Source organism: Chrysemys picta, chromosome 5, assembly GCF_011386835.1.
Source record: "Chrysemys picta bellii isolate R12L10 chromosome 5, ASM1138683v2, whole genome shotgun sequence".
NCBI classification, from domain to species: domain Eukaryota; kingdom Metazoa; phylum Chordata; order Testudines; family Emydidae; genus Chrysemys; species Chrysemys picta.
Window position 1 is genome coordinate 115,611,657 of NC_088795.1, and position 24,100 is coordinate 115,635,756.

The 24,100-nt window shown below is 39.1% G+C and overlaps 1 long non-coding RNA gene across 1 annotated transcript in view; it reads left to right on the forward strand.

Moving 5' to 3' along the window:
- Positions 1-24,100, forward strand: part of LOC135983771 (uncharacterized) — a 165,860-nt gene that overhangs the window by 132,748 nt on the left and 9,012 nt on the right. The window contains exons 4-5 of the long non-coding RNA XR_010601548.1: positions 7,050-7,140; positions 9,126-9,192. This is a non-coding gene — a long non-coding RNA (uncharacterized LOC135983771). The remainder of the gene's footprint in view (positions 1-7,049; positions 7,141-9,125; positions 9,193-24,100) is intronic.

Here is a 24,100-nt window from a genome sequence, read left to right on the forward strand (position 1 = left end):
TGGACACATTCAGTGCATTTGTGCTAAACTACTCATAAAATCTACCAGATCTAAACAATGTAACAAAGATTTCAGTTTAACAGTTAATCTTTTCAATTCCTTAACTGTAAAGAAATTTGATGTCCTAATATTCTGTCCAAGAATAATTGTTATTGCTGGTTATGAATTACCACATTACTGAAAATATGTTAGTATGAGAATAAGAATATAAGAATGAACATACTAGGTCAGACCAATGATCCATCTAGCCCAGTATCCTGTCTTCTGACAATGGTCAGTGCAAGATGCTTCAGAAGGAATTAATACAACAGGGCAAATTTCAAGAGATCCATCTCCTGTCATCCAGTCCTAACTTCTGGCAGTCAGAGACTTAGGGACACCCAGAACATGTAGTTGCATTCTTGATCATCTTGGCTAATTGCCATTGATGGGATCTATCCTCCATTTATCTAATTCTTTTTTGAACCCAGTTATACTTCTAGTCTTCATACTGTCCACTGGCAATGAGTTCCACAGAATGATTGTGTGTTCTGTGAAGAAGTAATTCCTCACGTTTGTTTTAAACCTGATGCCTATTAATTTCATTGGGTGACCCCTAGTGTTATGAAGATAAATAATACTTTTCCATTCTCTTTCTATACTCAATTCATGAGTTTATAAACCTCTGTCATATCCCTCCTTAGTCATCTCTTTTCTAAACTGAATAATCCAGTATTTTTAATATCTCCTTGTATGGAAACTATTTCATACCCTTAATCATTTTTTTGCCCTTCTCTGCACCTGTTTTTCTAATTCTAAAATATCTTTTTTGAGATGGTGCGACCAGAACTGCATGCAATATGGATTTATATAGTGGTATTATGATATTTTCTGTCTTATTATCTATCCCTTTCCTATTGGTTCCTAACATTCTGTTAGCTTGTTTGACTGCTGCTGCACACTGAGCAGATGTTTTCAGAGAACTATCCACAATGACTCCAAGATCTCTTTCTTGAGTGGTAACAGCTAATTTAGACCCCACCATTTTGTATTTATAATTGGTATTTATGTTTTCCAAATATGTTGCATTTATCAACATTGAATTTTGTCTGCCATTTTGTAGCCCAGCCACCCAGTTTTGTGAAATCCCCATTACTCTTCGCAGTTAGCTTTGGACTTAGCTATCTTGAGTAACACTGTTTACCCTCTTTCCCAGATCATTTATGAACATGTTGAACAGCACTGGTCCCAGTACAATTTTTTGAGGGACCCCGCTATTTACTGCTCTCCACTGTGAAAACTGACCACTTATTACTACCCTTTGTTTCCTATCTCTTTAAAAGTTACTGATCCATGAGAGGACCTTGCTTCTTCTCCCATGACTGCTTATTTTCCTTAAGAGCAATTGGTGAAAGATTTTCAGAAAGCCTTTGATGGGGTCCAAGTACACTATATCCACTGGATCATCCTTGTTCACATATTTGTTGACCCACCCCCCTCAAAGAATTCTAAGTGATTGGTGAGGCATGATTTCCCTTTATAAAACCAGTGTTGACTCTTCCTCAACATATTGTCAGTTATTTTTTCAATAATAATAGTTCAGATGCTTTTCTTTAGTTTTTATTTTTGTTAAGTGAGTTGAACTAACTATTACACTGATTTACATTGCTGATATAACTACTGAACAGTGTCTAGTGGGTTGGCATCAATCCCAAAGAACTTGAGCAAATGGCTCAGAATAGGACTCACTGGTGGTATCTGACAGGTTTGAGCAGGATCACCAAATTCATCTCCAGGCTGCACGTGAAAGGTGTCAGAGAGCCACATCATCAAATATCAAATACAGACTTCCCATGCCCTCAGTGCAGCCGACTCTGTGCATCGGGTTTCGGACTTCGGAGTCATATGAGTAGCCATGGATGAGAACTGCAACAATATCGTCCTCATTGTCAGCGATGGACTACCAACATAGCTACTGGGCAATGGTGTTCACTCTACATAATCCTTTGTGGACAAGGCTCTAGGGGGCAAAGTTTAGGCAGAACTGTTCTGCAAATGAACCCTTATCAGCAAATGATCCAGTTATGTAAGAATAAGGTTATTTAAACAATTTGTATAGCTTTCTTATACAGCCACTGTAAACATGTTCTTAAGTTTAAATACTAGCGTTCTTCCCCCAGTCCTTTTGTGTTGTTGCGAATAGTGCAGAAACCATGCCCTCCCTGAATATTCGATTATTTTTTTCTTTATAAAGCTAAACAGAATCCAATTATACCCCTGTTTGGGTGGGGAGAGGGGCAGTGAGTGGCAAGGCCACACGTCGTAAACCTCCTGAATTTAGGTCCTATTTCTGTTTGGATGAGAGTTATGTATTTTTTTAAGTTAGCCTTCATGAATTTCCATGACTTCTTTTCATCCACTTAAAAACACTGAGAGTAGATATTATCTTCCTACAGGAAACCTACCTTTCATGACTTGAAGGCAGAGAAAATTAGGAGGGGATGGATAGGAGAAGGAGTGTTTAACAATTTCTTCTCCAAATGTGTAGTAATATTGTTTCACAAAAGACTCAATTTACAAATTGTAGATGTAAATAAAGATGAGGATGGTAGATTTGTGCTGGTGAAGGCTAGCATCTCTGATTCTATACATACCCTAATTAATATATATGGACCCAATAAAGATGATCCAAGGTTTTTCCAACAAGTATTTTCCAAATTAATTAATATCCCACTAGAATCAATCATTATAGTAGGAGATTTTAGTGGGTGTTGGACCCCTTTTTAGACACTTGGCCATACCCAGCCTACACAATCATATGCTATAAATATTATAGAAGATTATATAGATAAATTGGGGTTAAAAGATGTATGGTGGTTACAGAACCCTATAATGGCGGATTTTACTTCTTTTTCCTCCCCACATTTCACATAGTCAGAAATAGATTTCTTCCTGATTTCTATGAATCTGTTGGACTCGGTGCCAGATAATGACATCAAGTCTATCATGATCTCTGATCATGCACCAGTGATACTATAATTTTCTCCTCCTGAGACAAATTTGACTTGTAAAAGATGGAGACTGAACTCCTCTCTTTGGAAAGATAAAAATTTTAAAACTATGTTACAGAATAAATTTGTTTGTCTTCGAAACAAATGACTCACCATAGATATCCTGATCCATCCTATGGGATATACTAAAAGCTGGGGCAGGATCATTTCCTACTCAGTAGATAGAAAGAGGATTAGCCTGGCATGGCTCCTGGAATTAACCAAACAATTTAAAGCTATGGATTTAGGCCTTGGCTACACTTACCGGCAAGTTCGACGGCTGGAAATCGAACTTCTGGGTTCGACTTATCGCGTCTAGTCTGGACGCGATAAGTCGAACCCGGAAGTGCTCGCCGTCGACTGCGGTACTCCAGCTCGCCGAGAGGAGTACCGCGGAGTCGACGGGGGAGCCTGCCTGCCGAGTGTGGACCAAGGTAAGTTTGAACTAATTCGAAATAAGGTACTTCGAACTTCAGCTACGTTATTCACGTAGCTGAAGTTGCGTACCTTAGTTCGAATTAGGGGGGGTAGTGTAGACCAAGCCTTAGAATGTGCAAACGATCTCTCCAAAGGAAATCTTAAAAAATTAATCAGTCTTCGGTATGAAGTAAATAGATTGACTTCAACACAAGCCGAATTTGCTGTTTTAAAGATTCAAACAAACATACTGGGAGTCGAGGGAGAGAGAACAGGGAAAATTCTCACATATAGATTAAAAATGAGAGGTCAAAGGTCCTGAATAGTATCACTGAAGTCAGAACAAGGGTGGGTTATTACTAATCAAAAAGAGAAGATCAGTTTTTGAAATTCAACCAGGATCTTTACAATAATGATTCACCTCCTGACCAAGAAGAACTGAATAATTTTGTTAGAACTCCTAACCTCTCACAAATCTCAAAAGAGCAGCAGGCTGGCCTCTCCCTTACAGTCAGAGGAAATAAGGCCATGAAGGAAATGGATCTGGGTAAGACCCCAGGCCCTGATGGAGTACAAATAGAATTCTATCAAAAGTCTCTAAGAAATTCTGGAGCCTAAACTGCTATACATTTACCAAGATGCCTTAAAGAAAAGTATGTTGCCTCCAACTGTGAGGGAAGCCCTAATTACTGTACTACTTAAACCAGGTAAGGATGTGCAGAAGTGTAATAGCTACAGACCTATCTCTTTAATCAATACTGATATAAAAATACTTTCAAAAATATTGGCTAAGCGGCTTTAAAAAAAGAAGTGACCCAATCAAGTGGGAATTATTTTAAAAAAGGCATGGTTCAGATAACACATATTAGTTGATTAATGTTATGACATTCTACTAATATTTTAAAAATTCCCATGCAATCATTTCACTCGATACAGAGCAAGGCTTTGACAGAGTGAACTGGCAGTATCTGTTTCTGGGAAATCCTTTATTTTGTGAACAAAATTGTTATAATCTAATCCCAACTCTCGCATTTTAACAAATAGCACAATATTCCCCTATCTCTTTGATCTGTTTTGGGAACTGGACAGGGAGGCTCCCTCTCTCTCCTCCTGTTCAATCCAGCATTAGAACTACTTGTAGTACCAATCAGGGAACACCAAGGGATTCAAGGGATCAAATCTGGGACTCGGGAGACAAAAATTCTTCTATATGTAGATGACATCATCTTATTTATTAAAATAAGGATTAATCTATTTCACATATCCTACAAACAATAACTAACTGTGGTAAATACTCTGGCTACAAGATACATTGGGATAAATCGGAAGCAATGAAAATCTCATTGGATCTACCTGGAAGTGGCTCTCCTACAGGGATACTGAGATGGCAACTGACAAACCTCAGATATCTTGGCATCTCATTCCCTAAGGATATTAAAAATGTAATCAAGGTTAACGTAGCCCCATTAATCATGCAGTTAGCAAACAATTTAAATAGATGGCACACACTGCCTCTCTTCCGTGGGGGCGGGTGGGGGGAATGAACATAATCACAATGAATGCCCTTCCCAGGATCCTTTTTATTCTGAATTCCCTCCCTGTCCATGTTCCTCCCTTTTATTTTATCAAAATCAACAACATGTTGAGGACCTCCTTGTGGGGTTCTCGTAACAAACCCAGAATCTCATTACAAAGATTCCAGCTCCTTGTCAAAACAGGTGGTTTTAGATTTCCCAACTTTAAACTTTACCATCAGCAATAACTCTTAGCCAAGCAGCACAGTGCCTCGTTCCCTCATGCTGTAGAGCCCTGGATTGGCTCCAGTTGGAAGCAGAATTGGTTGCTCCTTTACCCCTTCCCAATGCGCTGCACCCAGATTATTATAGATTCCCTACAGAACAATTACCAGCTATTGTGGCAGCCAGAAATACTTGGTGTACAATGTTTACAAAATATAAAAATCACCCCCTTCTACATACCAAGGCCCCTGTCTGTGGTAATTCAAAACTCTTTATAGAAGGCAATCCCATTATCTGGCCAGATTGGATTAGGAAAGGGATTTTGACCATCAGCCAATTAACTGATAATGATACCTTCCTCCCTTTTGCGATATTGCAAAAAAGGTTCAGTCTAGAGACTAAGAAGGAGTGGCAATATATCCAGCTTAAGCATGCCATCTCCCATCCGTTTGGCCCCAATGCTTGTGCTATCCCTGACCCAGCTGAACTGCTTTCATTTCTCCAAGTATTATCCTGTTTGCCAAGTCCTATGGCAACACTATAGACACACTTGGCCAGCAAATTTGAATTAAACATGGATTCCCTGAAAAAGAAATAGGAGGAGGAACTAGACCAATAGAAACAAATTTTAGCCAGTGCACCAAACTGTTTCTTGGACCTCGGTTTCAGATTAATCCAGCAGAAAAGCATACGGAGGATGCATTGGAACCCTCTCTGACTGTTCAAAACAAGCGCTGCTAAGGCAGACAAATGTTGGCACTGTGATTCAGCAGGTGCTAATTTAGCCCATATGCTCTGGGAATGCCCCTATACCCTTATGTTTTGGGCAGAACATAATTACAGAGTTGATTTTATTTGACAGGAAAAAATTATGTTACAAGCTAAACATGTAATAATAAACCTAATGGAAGTTAATTGGAAGCTGAATAAATCTGAAAAACTTTGGCTAAGCAGAGCACTAATAATTGCTAAAAGATTAGTACTACAAAACTGAAATCCAAAAAGAGACCAGCAATTGAAGACTGGAGCACAGACATAATAAGTTCAGCCACCATGGAAAGAATTGTGTACTGTAACAGAAATACCCAAGAAAAATTCTCAGACATATGGGATGCTTTCCTGGAAGTATTTGAATGATCCTGTTGATTGCATGGGACCCCCTGCCTACTTGTCTCTGTCTTGCTCTTCTGAACTTTATTAAGATAAGATAAAACATTAGAAGCAATTTGTCTTGAACTATTTGGATTTTTATAAATATATTTTGTTTGTTTATAAATTGCAGTAATACAAATAACTGATTTATATGTTAACCATTCATGTTGTATATGTAATAAAATGTTTCAAGTATAGCCAAGATTAGGTAGCAAATGATGAATTCATTATGAGAAGTATGTATCATTTGCTATGTTTGTTCTATTTTGTGTATATATATATTAAATTTAATAAAAAATTAACAGAAAAATAATGTACTATTTCATTAAATTACTTTCAACAATGCTTATACTGTAGTTAGTGTAAGTAACAATGGTAACAGTTGTATTGATTACTTGAAAAAGGAAAGTAACTGCAACCTTTTTTCCAGGAATGAAGGATTTCTGTGTGACATAAATATAAAAAGAAAGGCAGAATGAAATAAGCCACAGCTATAAAGAGGAAAATTAATTCTAAGCTCTTACAGGTGGCTGCAGCTGTAGTACTTAACATGCATTTCAGCTAGAACAGAATGTTTAAAAAAGGAGATTCAGCTCTATACAAACAAATTACAAACATTTCACTAAATGGACCAAATTAATCCCTTGTACAAGTGCACTGAAGATAGAGGAGTTACACCAAGTCTGAATATAACCCAGATGCTTTTTCACAGGTGTCCTAAAATAAAAACGAAAGGAAGTTACTAACCTACTACAATCATGTTATCAATACAGAGAGTCTAATGACAATACATCAATATGAAGGTGAGTAAACCAAAGTGATTCCCTTTTATATTTGTGCATTGCCCTGTATTTCAAAAGCACTATGTGAAATTTCAGTAAGAAGAAGAAACTCTAGCACTGGAATGATTGGGTTTTGATATCTATACTAATTTCATTACCAGTTTCTTTTCATCTGTAGAGTACTGCCATGATTATGACTGTTACATTCAACATCCTGAAATGAGCTCAGTGTGGATAGAGTGGTCTGCATGCGAAAAGCTCATTGCTGGATCGGGGTCAAGAGGCCAAATTATGGTCTTAGCTATACTGATATAAATCCAGGGTAACTCCATTGATTTCACGGATGTAAATGAGATCTGAATTTGGCCCAATGTCTGTAAGTATATGGCAAGTAATGTACAAAAGGCATCTATGAGCTGCAAGTAGTAAACTTTTGGAGACAGTTTTATAATTGAAATATTTTGCGATAACATCTTCGGTGCTTGATTTGGCAAAAAATATTTCTGGTTTCCCTCCCAAACAAGTAAATCCAAATATTAAATGAGTATATTTTTTTTCTAGCAGAAAACTTATTCTTGATACCTTTCACATTATTACTGATGTGTTCATTCAGGTTAACACTCTCATTTCAGGGTTCAGAGCCAATAAAACAAACAAGCAAAAAAACAAAAACCAGAAATTATTTGAGATCCTAAAATGCTGAGAGCTACTGAAAATATCATGAGACAAAAATGATCAGGGAACTGTGAATCTTCCATTTTGGGAGAGAAATGAGAGGGTAGAGAGAGAGGCATAATCAATCATCAAAATGTGCACAGTTCCTTCAGATCATGGATACATTTTTCAAAAGCTCCTAGGTGATTTAGGGACCTATGTCCCATTTTCTGAAGTGACTTAGTCACTTTGGCCCCTAAGCCTTACTGATTTCAATAGAAGTCAGGCTCCTTGGTCCCATTTGAAAATTATTCTTAGACTGCTAACTCACTTAAGTATTTCTGAAAAAATTACCCCACGTTTGACCAGAGATGGTGAATAAAATATAAAATGCCAACAGTGTGTTTGTCCATGTACCGTGGAAGCCATGATCACTGCACTAAAGAGCTTATGGTCTAAACATGCAAACCATATATCAAATTGGGCATTGTGGCAGGGTGCTGCTACAGAAGCCCTTAATAAGCTCCTGCCACTCCAGCCCCAATCAGGGAGAATAGATTGGGGCTGGGTGAACTGCCCTATGTTTGCCTGGTAACTGACCACACCTGCCAGCCTCATTAGCAGGAGCTATAAGGCTGGAAGGAAGTGAGAGAAAGGGGGGGAGGGGAGAGGAGAGGAGAGACGAGACGAGACGAGACGAGACCAGACCAGACAGACAGACAGACAGACAGAGACTAGGAGGGGGAGGTTGGTCAGGCTCAGAGGGAGTAGGAGCCGGAGCCTCCTAGTCTGCTGCTGGCTAGGGCTGTGGTAGGCCAAGCCATTGTAAAGCCTGTATATAGTTGGAAACTGGTGGTGGGAAACTGATCACCAATAAAGAACACGGGTGTTCCACCAGACTGAAGTATCCCTGATTCATGGAGAAGAGGAGCCCAGTGGCTGAATCCAGAGGGGCACAGTGTGAACCCCATTACAGGCATCTTTCCTGTTGTGATCTAAGATGCACTGCATATAAGGGGGTCCAGGGCAGTTTGATGGTATTAACTTTTTAAAAACTAAACACCTCCTTCGGTGCAGTCAGATTGCCTCTGATCTCAGCATCACTGTTTTTACACCAGGGTAATTCCATTCAGATGATGCTGATTTACAATGAAGAAAGTGAGATTAAAATTATGTTCCTTTTATTAAAACAAAACAAAAAAAACAACTTTTGAGGGAAAAATATGTTATTGAAAAGTTCTGAACTGGGTCTAATTCTTGTGTAATTTCCATCTGTGGAAATTGAGTGTAATGCTACCATTCGATTGTTAGTGTTGTCTATTCACTTTGCACTGATGTATGTGACTACACAGGGTACAAGGTCAAGGAAAATCAGGCTCTCAGAATGTCTGGAGAAAGAAAGGCTGAATTCTTACAAAGGTAACAAATGGAGTTCCACTGTATTGAACTTGGGCCCCAACCACAGAGATCCTGTGACATCCCTATGGAAAACTAGAGCCTCTGTTTGCAAAGACAGGGTCTCTAGTGCCTACCTTCTCCTAGCAACCTGGATTCCATTAGATTCACTGAACTCATCCAGCTTTCCACCCGAAGAGGCAAAGGCGGTGAGTAAATGCTGGTATGATCAATATTAACTCTCTCATGGATTCCCATTTTGACATCCTCTGAGCCATGATGGAAGCATGACAATAAAATGGCTGTTCTAGGATTGTCAACCCTCCAGGATTGTCCTGGAGTCTACAGGAATTAAAGATTGTCATATAATGAAACCTCCAGGAGTACATCCAACCAAAATTGGCAACTCTAAGCTGCTCCCCCACTCTGCACTCACCACAACCCTATAGACCTCAACCTTATGCTGTCTCAGTGGAGAGGCTCTTCTGGCTAAGAGAGGTGAAAACATCATAGAATGGATGGAGCCTGGGCCCAATGTTTGTCAGTGATTTACCATTAAGGCCTATGCAGATGCTTAACTTTAATCACATTAATAATCCCATTTGCTTCACTAAGACTATTCACATGCTTAAAGTTAAGTATGTGCATACAGTTTTTCAGGACTGGGGGCTAAATTAGGAAAGACTAAGTAGGACTGTCTGCACTGGTTTTCATTTGGAAGGGTTGATTCCTACGTTTTATCACAATATAGTTTTCGCATCAAAGAATGAGACTTGTACCGAGTTCCAATCCTTCAACACATTTGGGAAAACACTTCTAATACCAGTTTTAAAGTCTCCTAGCATCCATAGAATTCTGGAATATTGTGTTTTTACTAGCGGCTGGGAATGGACTTAATTATAAAATGCAAAGATCTTTACAGGGCTCTATAGATGTCACTTTCCTCAATAGATATTGTGCTTTTTTATGATAATTAAACTCTTAATAAACAAAAGGCAACATGAGTTTCTCCTTTAAATATTACATTTTAAGTGGATGTAAAGGAAAGAAATATCAGCTACACATACCTTGCCAGTGTATTTTATCACTTAAAGCAGATAACTCAACAAATACTGATTACAAGCATTTTAGCTAGCTACTCACTAATACCCAAATTAATTCCTTAATCCCCGCAGAGCTTTCACCAAGGTTGCCAGTAGGAAAGTAGCAGAAGGACTTGGGATACTTGATAAAACACAGGGTATGGCTCTATTCTGTGTTTGATCATTGTAACAGGTATACTGACTCTGGAGATTCAACCAGGAACTTTCTGAGGCCAGAAATACCCCACCTCTCTTTAATGACAACACTGACAAATGTAGGGGTAAAAAGGAAGTAACCAGCAGAGGTTAACTGGGCACAGCTTATCTCCTTTTCTGAATATCCGATGTGAAAAGATGGTGGTGGTGGCTGGCACAGGAGCAACACAAATGGATCCTGATCTCTTAATAAAAGGAGCTGTTCTCCTAAGGAGGAAGGTTTTAGAGTGAGGCCTGGGAGATGAGTCTGCAGTGTGGTCTAGTGGACAGGCTGCTGGCCCGAGACTTAGGAGATCTGGCTGGCTCCTATTTCTAGCTCAACCACTAACATAGACATGCCATATGAACTTGGGCAAGTCACTTGCCCTCTCATCCTTTGTCTATATTGTCTATTAGGATTGTAAACTCTTCAGAGTAGTGACTATGTTTGTACACTATCTAGCACAATGGGATCCCATTCTGGATTAGGGCCTCAGTGCTACCAAAATACAAATAAATAATAATTCCAACCTTGTCCTAGGGCTTTATTTTTACATGTCAAAAACCAAAGCACACTGGTGTTACATTCAAAGTGTGCTCAGGCATAAACTATAGATCTGTTGTGTTTATATTGAAAGGAAAAATAGGAAAATATACTAATCAAAGGAAATAGGGAACATCAAATGAAATTGAAAGTCAAAGAAATAAATCTGTTAAAATAAAAACATTTTCTCACAATACTTAACCTGTGGAACTCATTGTCACTAACAAAAATAATTTCATAAACCCAGCAGAAGAACAGAGCAAAAAAAAAATTTTTTCCCCTCACACAGAACTCCATATCAATACTACCCTGTATTTCAGCCTTCGGGAAACTCTAAAGCAGCCAGGCAGACATTATCCTTCCCTGAAATCTGAACATTCTTTAGTATGCTCATACTGCATTGCCCTAGCAGTATTGGAAATAAAGGCAGCCCATTTGAAAGTACACTGTCGCTATCCTAGCTAGATTGTGATTCATTTCCTAATTACTCTGAGGTGGGGCATGTGGTAGTACAGTGTGTCCTTCAATAGGCAAAACATTGCTTTTCTTAATTTTTTTCCCTCTTAGGCAGACAGATCCAAATCTACTTAGTAATTCATAGATGTTCCATTCTAAGAAACTTCTCAATTTGCAGGAAACATTGATTTTTAACAAGCTTTTTGAAAATGGAGTCATAATAAGCTTTCTGATATGGTCAGGGAAAAGCAACCATCTAAAAGTAAAAGCAGATGAGATTAACTAAAGAAGGGTTATTTGCTGTTGCTATTCCTTCCCCCCCCCCCCCCCACTCTTCATCAGACTGCACATTTCAAAACTCTGGGCTGCCAGTCCAGGACATCTGTTAATTTTAATAATTAATCACTGTTGGGTTCCTGACACTATTAATTAAGGGTCAGTAGAAGTTTTTGTTACAAATGCTACTTTCCAAGACTTCACAAGTGTCATCATGAATTGACAGAAACTCGGTGTATACATTATCAGTTCAAGGGCATTGTGTCTTTTCATAAAAGAACTGGAGCTGAATTAGATTTGTTTTAGTATAGCTGACTCACAGACTTTAAGGCCAGAAGGGACCATCACGATCATCTAGTCTGGCCTCCTGCACATTGCAGGCCTCAGAACCTCACTCACCCAACTCCTATAATAGACCCATAACCTCTGACTGAGTTACCGAGGTCTCACATAATGATTTAAAGACTTCAAATTACAGAGAATCCACCATTAATTCTAGGTTAAACCTGCAAGTGACCCATGCTCCATGCTGCAGAGGAAGATGGAAAAAAACCCCAGGGTCTCTGCCAATCTGACCTGGAGGGAAATTCCTTCCCAATCCCAAATATGGTGGTCAGTTAGACCAATGGTTCTCAAACTTTTTTACTGGTGACCCCTTTCACATAGCAAGCCTCTGAGTGTGACTCCCTTTATAAACTAAAAACATTTTTTTATATATTTAACACCATTATAAATGCTGGAGGCAAAACGGGGTTTGGGGTGGAAGCTGACAACTTGTGACTCCCCATGTAATAACCTTGCAGCCCCCTGAGGAGTCCCAACCCCCAGTCTGAGAACCTCTGAGTTAGACCCTGATCATGTTGGTAAGACCCAACAGCCAGACACCTGGGAAAGAGTTCTCTGTAGTAACTCATAGCCCTGCCCATCTAGTGTCCCATCAGTGGCTCTTGGGATATTTGTTACTAGCAGTCACAGATCGGCTACATGCCATTGTAGGCAGTCACATTCCATCCATCCCCATAAACTTATCAAGCTCAGTCTTGAAGCCAGTTAGATTTTTTTGCCCCCACTGCTCCCCTTGAAAGGCTGTTCCAGAACTTTACTCCTCTGATGGTTAGAAACTTTCATATAATTTCAAGCCTAAACTTGTTGATGGTCAGTTTTATATCCCTTTGTTCTTGTGTCCACATTGGCGCTTAACTTAAATAACTCATCTCCTTCTCTGGTATTTATCCCTCGGAGGTATTAGAGACAGCAATCATATCTGTCCTCAGCTTTCTTTTGGTTAGGCTAAACAAGTCAAGCCCTTTGAGTCTCCTCTCATACGATAAGTTTTCCAGTCCTCAGATCATCCTAGTAGCCATTCTCTGCACCTGGTCCAGTTTGACTTATCTTTCTTAAACAAGGGAGACCAGAATTAAACACAGTATTCCAGAGGAGGTCTCAACAGTGCCGTTTTAATAGTACTAACACTTCCCTGTCTCTACTGAAAATACCTTGCTTGATGCACCCTAGGATTGCATTAGTCTTTTATTTTATTTTATTTTATTTTTGCATCACATTGGTGGTTCATAGTGGTTCATCCTGTGATCGATATGCCCAGGTCTTTCTCCTCCTCTCACTTGCAACTGACAAGTCTCCATCTTATAGCAAAAATTCTTGTTGTTAGTCCCTAAGTGCATGACCTTGCAATTTGCACTATTAAATTTCATTCTATTTCTATTACTCCAGTGTTTAAGGTTGTCCAGATCTTCTTCTATGATTTTCAGGTCCTCCTCTGTATTGGCAATACCTCCCAACTTTGTGTCTTCCAGAAATTTTATTAGCACACGCCCACTTTTTGTGTCAAGGTCAGTAATAAAAATGTTAAATAAGATTGGTCCCAAGACTGATCCCTGAGGAACTCCACTTGTAACCCCCCTTGAGCCTGACAGTTCACCTTTCAGTATGACCCAGTGTAGTCTCCCCTTTAACCAGTTCCTTATCTACCTTTCATTTCTCATATTAATCCCCATACCGATAGGCGGCGCGTGAGTCTTTGCTTTGGAGAGGCTACGGAGCACCAGAAACTCCTGAGAAGTTGCGGGGGGAGCACTCTGAATTGAAAGTATCTATTATAGGCTTTTCTGCCATGGCTCCACCTCCATTATAATTGCACTAAACATGGACTGGCCAGGAACAATGTTAAATAAATTTGTATTCAGTAGGGACAAAACAAACATGCTGTCCTTGCAGCAACGTATGAGCCTTCTTGTGAAGACACAGGTAACCCTGTCCACCTATTAGACTTCAGCAGCTTATATGTTTTGATTTGTAGGATTCAGGAAATATACAGGAGCTTGCTTCTCCCAATAGCTTTTTCTGCCTTTTTTGTTTTTCATGGAAAGGGTGTCCTAAGGCCTAGACCTGCACAATAAGTACAAATTAAATATATACATCCTGTAGCCATTATCTCATTAGCTAGACTCAGAGACAAGTCTCAGATGTGATGTTCCTTGAGACTGATGGAGTCTGGAACCAATGTGTCAGTTTGGCCTGAGCTTTAAAGTTTGGTTCTGCATCCAAACTTTCCTAGTATTTTGGGGTTGTAGATCCAGGTTTCTCTTTTGGGCCCATATCCAATTACAAGCAGATGGCTTGATCCTTCACCATTGAAGTCCGTAGAAGTTTTGCTATTGACTTCATTAGAAGCACTATCAAGCACTACTGCATTACTTATCTATCTGTTCTGTTTCCCATAAACAGAGATGAAGAAACTGAAAAGGGCCACTGGGTTTTTTAGAGTCTTTTTTTTTTTTAAGAAAAAAAAGTACACAAAGTTTGTATAAAAGCTATTAACAGAAATATGTTTTCACATTAAAAAAGTTAGTGAAAACATTTTTCTTTCCTGTATTTAAGCAATGCCTTACAGAGCCAAAGCCTGCTCACCACACTGTTGGAATCAATATTATATTCACTCTGTTTCACAGCTAATACTAACTCGTTTCACTTTAAAGGGCTGTCATGGCTGAGGTGGGTTTGAGGATGAGTTCTCATTACCTAGAAAATGTCTCACCAGACCGATGCATACATAGCCTCTGACAATTAAACTACTACCACTTGCCTTCTGGTGGCAGATTAGAGGTGTTCTTAACTGAAGGTGTGGTTATGAATGGCAGGGTGTCTGGCATCTTATAAACAGAATGCTCCAGGCAGGGGGGCTTGTCAGCCATGGTAGGCAGTCCAATTAGTTGAAGGAAACTCTGATTTCGAACCAAGAATGTCAGGGCGGGCCAGTTGTTAAACTTTGTGCCAATCACACATGCTGTATGGGTCTTTGTCTTCAGGGAGTATAGCAGTACAGTGCTAGGGCATTCCTCAGAAGTGATACACAACCACTTTCCCTGATGGCTGTTGTAAATGGGCAAAGGCTACCACATTCTGGGTGCATATGGCTAAAGAAGCAAGCCTAAAAACTACCTCTGGCTTCCCTGAATGTGGAAACAATTAACAGGAAACTAAGAACACACTGAAGAGAAGGAGAGCGGACGTCCAAAGGAAGAGTGACTGACTAATGAAAGTTAGACTAGAACTGAGAAGAGACAAAATATTTAATGTTCTATGTGGATATGTGCCGCAGGCTAGCTATATGACAGAGGAGAAGGAGGAATTCCAGATAGTGCTAGACCAAGTGATAAGTGAAATACTGCAAGCTGAGTGCCTGACTATGGAGCAACTGTCAGTGGACATGTGGGAGAACATAGCAAGGGCTATGATGATTCTCATGGAAGATGAGGCTTTGGAACCAGAAATGAAGCTGATGATATCTTAGACTTAGCCAGAGTGCATGGCCTGATTGTTGCCAATGCATACTTTGTGAAGAGGGAGGAGCACTTAATTGCATACAAAGACCAGGGCCAATAGATCTCAAATTGATTACTTTCTGACCAGAAGAGATCTAAAAACTGTGAGGAACCATAAATTGTTTCCAGGATAGCGGATTGCATGTAATGGACTTCTGGGTGAAAAGGCTAGTGGGGGACAAAACTTGAAGTGTGGCACAAATGATAAAGTGGGGCAGGCTTGTGGATAGGAACGTTAGTCTGAGATTTAAGGATGATGTTCTATGGAAGTTGGGCAACAACTAAACCAACCATGATGACACCAGTGAGGCTTGCGGGGAAATATTCAGTCTTATTACAGAAAAAGCACCAGCTGTCTGAGGCCAAATGAAAGGAGGGAAATTTCATGGCGAGGAGATGTAGTAGTGGTCCAAAGATGTGCAGGAGGCAGTAAAGAAGGAGGACCAAAGGTTTAAGTAATGGCAAAAAGTAAGAATTGTGGAAAGTTATGAGAAATACAAGCTGGTAAAGACAGGCAAAAAATGGTTGTGAAAGCCTTATATGCAGGACTACTGATGAAGGAAAGGGAAAAAGGAATATAAAGATTAGCCAAGATCGGGCAAAGAAGCACTGAAGACTTGTGAGACGTGAAGTGTGTCAAAAATGAAAACAGAAGAATACTGGTGGAAGATAGCAAAAATTGTTAGGAGATGGCAATGGTTTTGTGAGAAATTGCTCAATGAAGAGAATCCAAGAAAACTGTTGAGGGAAATATGCTCAAGCAACAAGATCACAAGATCTATCACCATGGTGGAGATTCAGACAGCACTAAGGATGGTGAAGTGTGAGGAGGTCTTGGGACCAGACAGTGTACTGATTAAGGCACATGACCACGAGGAAGAGGTGAGGGTGACAAACGTCTTCCACTTTTAATCCTCTGAACTGGAAAAATGCTCACTGAGTGGAGGAAGAGTACATTGGTCCCTATTTTCAAGTATAAAGGGGATTGCAAGAATGTAGTTTTGAATTACTTACCCATCAAGTTAATGAATCACACAGTGGAAAGATTGAAAAGAATTATCAAGGAAAGACTGTGAGGAACTGGACCACCAAGTAAGCAATAACCAATTTGAATTTATGCCAGGAATATCAACAATGGATGCAGTGTTTGCAACATGAATATTGCAGGAGAAGCATAGGGAGAAACCCAAAGAATTGCATTTAGTGTTTGTGAACTCAGAGAAGGCTTATGAAAGAATTCCTAGAGAACGGATATGGTGGTGTCTGCAGTCACATAATCAGCCAAAGACGTATGTTCAGACAGTCATGGACATGTACGAAGGTTGCACAATGATAATGAGAAGCAGCTTCAGCTAGAGTGAGCCATTCATTAGGATGGTAGGTTTACATCAAAGATCATTCTTAAGTCCATTCCTTTTTCTGATTGTAAAAGACACCTTCATGCAGGGGATTAGGGGAGAGGCTCCAGGGAGCATGCTTTTCACCAATTATATTATGCTTTGTCATGAAGATACACACAAATTGGAAAGAGATCTAGAACAATGGAGGGCTCCATTAAAAGAAAATGGTTTATGAATCAGCCAACAAATGACAGAACATATGTGGATGCTTCACAGAGAGGGATAAAGAGAAGCCAGTAAAACTAGATGGTATCGAGATAAAGTCTGTGCAACAATTTAAATTCCTCGATTGAGTGATGATGGGGATGTGGATGTTAGGAGTCTCATGGGGAGCAGTTGGTGCAAATGGAGGGAGTTCTCCGAGATAAGCATATGCCAAATAAACTAAAGAGCCAAGTGTACAAAACCATGATTAGGCCAGGCATGATGTATGGGTCAGAAATGAGAGTGCTCAGATGGATGCTGACTAAGAGCTGATAGGCTAGGCAGTGACATGGGATGAGCCATGATGAAAGGAGCCCCCATCATGGAAAAGCTGAGGGAATATCGACTGAGATGGTTGAGTCATGTGAGACAATAAGATGTGGGTCAGAGAGTACACAATCTAATGGTCACGGGACAAAGACCATGCACAAGACCCAGAAAAAGGTGTTTCAAGACACTGAAGGAGGACATGAAGAAGGTCAGTATCAGATTGGAAAACACTTTACAGGAATGCTTGGAGATGAAAAACAAGAGTTGCTGACACTAACTAGCTGGACAAAGCAAAAACGAATAAGATGACTAACTAGTGTCACTTGTTTTTTTAGTCATAAAATGTACTTTTCTATGAAATGTAAAGGGTGCAAACATTCCCAAATCAGGTTTTGTTTGAGTTCAGATTGCAGCCATGAATGCAGAAAAATTTACTCAAATTTTGCTTGTGTCCATAAATTCTCTACAGAAGTTTTTAAAGAACTTTTACATCTCTCTCGATATCCATCAACTTCAGCACAAAGAGCAGCTAGATATATTTCTAGTTGAGCTTGCTTTGTTCAGAGAGGTTATGTAGAGTAAGTCATCTGGTGACTTAATTTCCATGACAAACTAAGCCAATCCCTAGTAATTAGAAGTGTCAACCAGGCTGAACAGAAGTCATTTAACACCTGGCTCTTCACAAGGAGATGCTGTGGTGTGTTAGATGAATTCTCTGATCCAGCTGGGAAAAAACTCTGTCTGAATCTGACAAACATTGTCTAGAAGTGTACATTACCCTGGTCTAAGCCCTCTCCACCCTGCCCCACACAGTTTATAAACAATTATCTTATTTAGTGTTTAAGATGGCAATTTACTACAATATAACAAGGGGAATTTTGTTGCACTGACAATGGCCTGTAGCCCCATTTCTGAGTCAAACAATCTCTGAAAAAGTCCAAGGCAATGCTACCCGCCCCCAGAAAAAGTTTCCCTGAACAGTCACAACAGGGTAAATTGTTTTAGAGAACATGGCTTGAAATCACACGTATATTGGACCAAAGGTAACGATTGCAGAATGCTAATCAGACTGGAATTGTTTGAGTTCTCTCTTCATGGCATATCAATACAATGCCCCAGATTCCTCTTCAAGTTCAGACCTACATAGCTAGTTTCAAAATTGCTCTTTCTTCAACCATAGTTTGAATCACTACTGTAACTTTCAATTGAAGTTCATCTGCCTTGTAATCAGAAATCCATTCAATAAATTTAAAAATGTGTATGTAGTGCAGACTAGGTTAGTATCCCTTAATACTTTGTGAGCCCTTTTGTCTTCTATATTGCAGAAGTCGTCACAGGAACCTTGTCAGAACACCTCCAGGTGTAGCCCGTGGAGTTAATTGGCCTCTCTAGCCACCTTACCCCCTGTACAGTCCTGTGTGGGATGGACACCCCATCACAGTTCTTGAGATTTCCCCTCTCTACTAGTAATAGTCTGGTTATATTACATCTGGTCCTGCACACCATTTTTTCCTCTATCTAGTTTCCTATTCATTATGAAATCAGAAATAAAGATTCAACATATGAACCAAGCTTGAGTGCATTTACTGGTCAACTGATTAATTGCCCATGTTGAGTATTTTGGTTATTTGCAGACTGTGACAAACATGAGATTTAAATATACAATTTATACCGTACTTTGAGGCTGACTGATTATTTTATTTTTTGTTATATTTCCACGGCTGTTTGAACATATATCATATACTTTATCCTAGACTTTCCACAAAATATACTAACCTATTCAGTAGCTGAAAATGACTGTATTTGATATCAAGAGGGCTGGTAGATTCTGTTGCTGATACTGTGGAGATGGGGGGAAGCTTACTATGCAATTGGGGGGGGGGGGTATTGTCTTAAATTTGGGGTGTGGGATGATCATAGAATTGTGGGATTGGATGGGACCTCAGGAGGTCATCTAGTTCAGTCCCCTGCACTCATGGCAGGACTAAGTATTATCTAGACCATCCCTGACAGGTGTTTGTCGTACCTGCTCTTAAAAATCAACAATGATGGAGTTTCCACAACTTCCTAGGCAATTTATTCCAGTGCTTTAACTACCCTGACAGGAAATTTTTCCTAATGTCCGTCCTAAATCTCCCTTGCTGCAATTTAAGTCCATTCCTTCTTGTCCTGTCCTCAGAGGTTAAGGAGAACAATTTTTCTCCCTCCTCCTTTTATGTATTTGAAAACTGTTGTTATGTCCTCTCTCAGTCTTCCCGTCTCCAAACTAAACAAACCCCATTTTTTCAATCTTCTCTCATAGGTCATGTTTTCTAGACCTTTAATCATTTTTATTGCTCGTCTCCGGAATTTCTCCAATTTGTCCATGTCTTTCCTGAAATGTGGCACCCAGAACTGGACACAATATTCCAGTTAAGGCCTAATTAGCGCAAAATAGAACAGAAGAATTACTTCTCCTGCTTTACTCCTGCTAATGCATCCCAGAATGATGTTTGATTTTTTGCAATAGTGTTACACTGTTGACTCATATTTAGCTTGTGATACACTATGACCCAAAGATCTCTTTCCACAGTACTCCTTCCTAGGTAGCCATTGCTCATTTTGTATGTGTGCAACTGATTGTTCCTTCCTAAGTGGAGTACTTTGCATTTGTCCTTATTGAATTTCATCCTATTTACTTTAGACCATTTCCCCAGTTTGTCCAGATCATTTTGAATTTTAATCCTACGGTATCCTCCAAAGCACTTGAAACTTCTCCCAGCTTGGTATCATCCACAAACTCTATACATGCACTCTCTATGCCATTATGATGGTGGGAGCAGGTTCATTAAGGAAATCAGGAGTAGGTTTTTATGGACAGTTAAATACTCATTGCAGAGATTATTAGGTTCAAGTTGAACCGCATTTTGTTTTGGTTTTTTAATTAGAAAAACAACTGAGTGCAATTTGGTAGGAACCACATTCTTTTAAATATAAGAAAATGAATAATTTCATAGTCTTGGTATTTGTAATCAACACACTGACATTACTTATATGTGATAAGTTCTAAGAACATTTTACTTTATTTTTATTTTCCTTCACTTGTCTGTCAGGCATCTTTTCCCTATCCTGTATTGTTTGTATTTGAAGTTCAATGTTATTTAACTATGCAATTGTATGTTAATAGAGGGAGCGGATGTTCTCTGTTTTTTTGCTCATCTGAGGAGTTTGCAAATTTTAAAAATTAAAAGTATTTGCTACAGGTGGACCACAATCTGCTCCTCTCTTCCCTAATGTATCTACTCCCAACCATCAAAAATGCCCTATTATTTTTCCTCTCTTGCTGCTATTTTTCTTCATCATCTCTTCACGATCTGTATAAGGCACAGAACTTGAGGAATATTAGTGACACATAACAAACAAAAACAATGCATAACAAAATACCTCCTGAGCTGGTTGAAAATCAGAATGTCCATCCTCTAGAGAATTCTGATTCTTTGAAATTTGTTGGGATGAAAAGTCAAAATATGTCGCTATTTTTTGCACAGAATGGAAAATTCTGAAAATGTCAATTCAGATATGTCAGAATGTTTCATTTTAATGTTTCTGATACAAACAAAAGGTTTCAAAACTCCCACAAAAACGAAGCAACAAAGAGTCCTGTAGCACCTTATAGACTAACAGATGTATTGGAGCATAAGTTTTCGTGGGTGAATACCCACTTCGTCAGACACATGCCATGGTATTCACCCACGAAAGCTTATGCTCCAATACATCTGTTAGTCTATAAGGTGCCACAGGACTCTGTTGCTTTTTACAGATCCAGACTAACACAGCTACCCCTCTGATACTTGACAAGAATGAAGGACCATCATAGACCTTATCCACCTTCTATTCCAAGTACAAGGCTCATGTCTTTAAACTGATTTCTGTAACAAACATGCTGTAGCATGTACATTTAAAAAACCAACCAAACAAAAAGCAAAACACTCCATTGCACACACTGTTCTCTCCTCATGAGAACTGTAGTGCACGTATCTCATGCATTCATATTTCTGTTGGCCAGTTTACATCTTCCATTATGACCATGGGACTTGTATGATGAACCACAGCTGTTCAGACAAAGAGGAAAGCCTGGTATATGATGGGAGATGTAGTCCAGTCATGGAAACCAGACCACAGAGGAGAATAGGGGTCTGAGGCACTGCATCATTTCAGGTGGAAACATTTTGATTCAACAAACCAAAATATTTCAGTTTGGGTAAATCAGACCCAAAACAAAATATTTCATTTCAGTTTTTTCAATGGAAATTCAAACAATTTCCACAAAATCAGAAATTTCCCACAAAAAAATCAGAAACTACATTTTTAATCAACAAACATGTTGACAGAAAATTCCCAACCAGCTCTATGAGTTAACTTCCCACATTAGATCAAGTGGACAAAGTAAAAATAGAGAATGCACACAAACTCTTTTGTCACTTCTCTCTCTTGGATCACCTGAAATAGTTTTTCATTAGATCAGTCAGCTTTTTAATAATCTGTATTTAACAATTGCTTCATTGAAAAGTGTCAAGTCAAATAGACTGTGCTGTACGTAAGTGCTACATACTGAGCACCACGTTTAATAATTTATCAAAGGCTCTGTCTCATTATTAATGGTATTTTGGTTATAAAAGGTTGTTCTTTTGGATTTTCAGATGCAGTTTATTGCTGGATAAATCTTGATTTTGTAGATATCTTTTTTTCTGGGAAACAACTGGCTTATTTTGGAAGGAAGAAACCTGAATTTTTAATAACAGAATGTTAAATACACATGCTCCGGCCTTGCGGCCATTTTGGAAATACTAATGACTGAGGACACAGCTAAAGTCAGAGCACCCAGACAGTATGGGTGACTAGAACAGGAGCCAAAGTTTTTAAGAACTCCTGCACCAGCCATTCTGAGCTTTGAAATGCCCCTTGTGAATCCAAACCAGAGCACTCAGATTCCCAGCTTGACCTCTGAAAATTTCCCTGCATGTAATTTATTCAAGGTCACACAATGAGTTTGTGGCAAAACTGGGAACTAAACCTAATTCCCTGCCAACACTTCCTTCCCATAACCAGCAATAGTCCATCCAGAAAAAAACAAAACAAAAACCCACCAAGAAGGAGAGTAAAGCAACCTAGCAAATACAACCTAGACATGAAAATATATTTAAGTGTTAAGTACAGTAGTACAGTACTGCAAGCTACAATATGACCTAGGATATGGTTATCCCTCAGTTAACAGTGTGGCAGTTGTGACTATGTACATCAATTGCCTCTGTGCATTGCAAGATCTGGAGAGGTTTTTGAATGCCAATTTATTTTAAAGCTGTAGCTCTTTAAGCTAATGGTATGGAACAATGTAAAAGGTTTGTCCTATCAAAATAATCATCCTACAGTGTTAGCCATAAGGGCCCTTTTACTAGAATTTTTGTAAAATGCCCCTCTTTAATTTAAATATATTTGTGGTTATAGTAGCTGATTTATAAGTAGAAAACAGAAGATTATTCTAAAGTTTTATTTATCTTACTTACACTTTCAAATTTGCTAAATAGAGATAAACCAAATTGATGCGCTAAGATTTCTTTGTTCTGATTAATTTTACGGTAATTCAAAGTGCTTCAGTTTTAAATGAATTGTTTGAATACTAAATTATGCAGCTTTATGATCCAGGAGATAAGCAGAACTCTAAAGATGCCTCAGAGACTCGAAAGAGACAGCTTTAGAAGCTCATTATTGCCGGCACATTTAACATGGTTAAAGTAGGGGAAAATAGCCATTAAGTTAATGTAATAGTTAAACTGCATTAATTTGAAAAACTGCCCATTGAAATGCTTATATTGGAAGGTAGGGTTTTTTTTTTAAACTCTGTGGCATTTCTGAATAAGAAAAAAGTTAGACATTTGAAGATTAGTTATTTTCAAGTGATTTAACACTGTTTTTACACCTGAAGAAATGTTCTGCTTATTTCTCAAATATGTACTAGAGAATCAGTATCTCTTAAAGAAGAAGAGCTGCAGTGTAGTAAGATGTTAATTTTGTGGGGGCTGAGAAGAGAATGTTAGGGGAGAAGATTTCAGTGCTGCTAATTCTGAGTTGAGACAAAGGATCAAAATAAACTCCACCTCTACATCCATCCACCAATCCCTTCAATTCATTGTGTCCCTTTTCTCAAGCATTGTTCTTGTCCACATTTCAAAAGGAACATGCCAATAACTGTAACCCTCCCCCCCCCCCCATGGCACTAAAAACCACCCAAGTAAAGTACCTGAAAAAGGAGAATGGTCTAAGATCCCATGCAGTCTATTAAGACCACAGGAACTGACATACCAGATCAGACCCAAAGTCCACCTAGTCCAATATCCTGTCTTTAACAATGGCCAGTACCAGATGCTTCAGAGGAAGGTACAAGAACCCAGCAGTAGACAGACGTGGGGTAATCTGGCCAACCTTATTCCCCGCCCAGATCTAAATTTTAAATTTCCCACCTTTTAATTGCATTGAATGAGTCTTACTTCTTGTGCTATGACCTCACTGTGCCAATCGATTGACCTGGAGGCACTCAGATACTATGGCAATAGGCACCAGTACAAGACCTATAAATAGGGACCCTATGCACCATACTCTTTCTTTGCTATTGGAAGGGATCTCCTG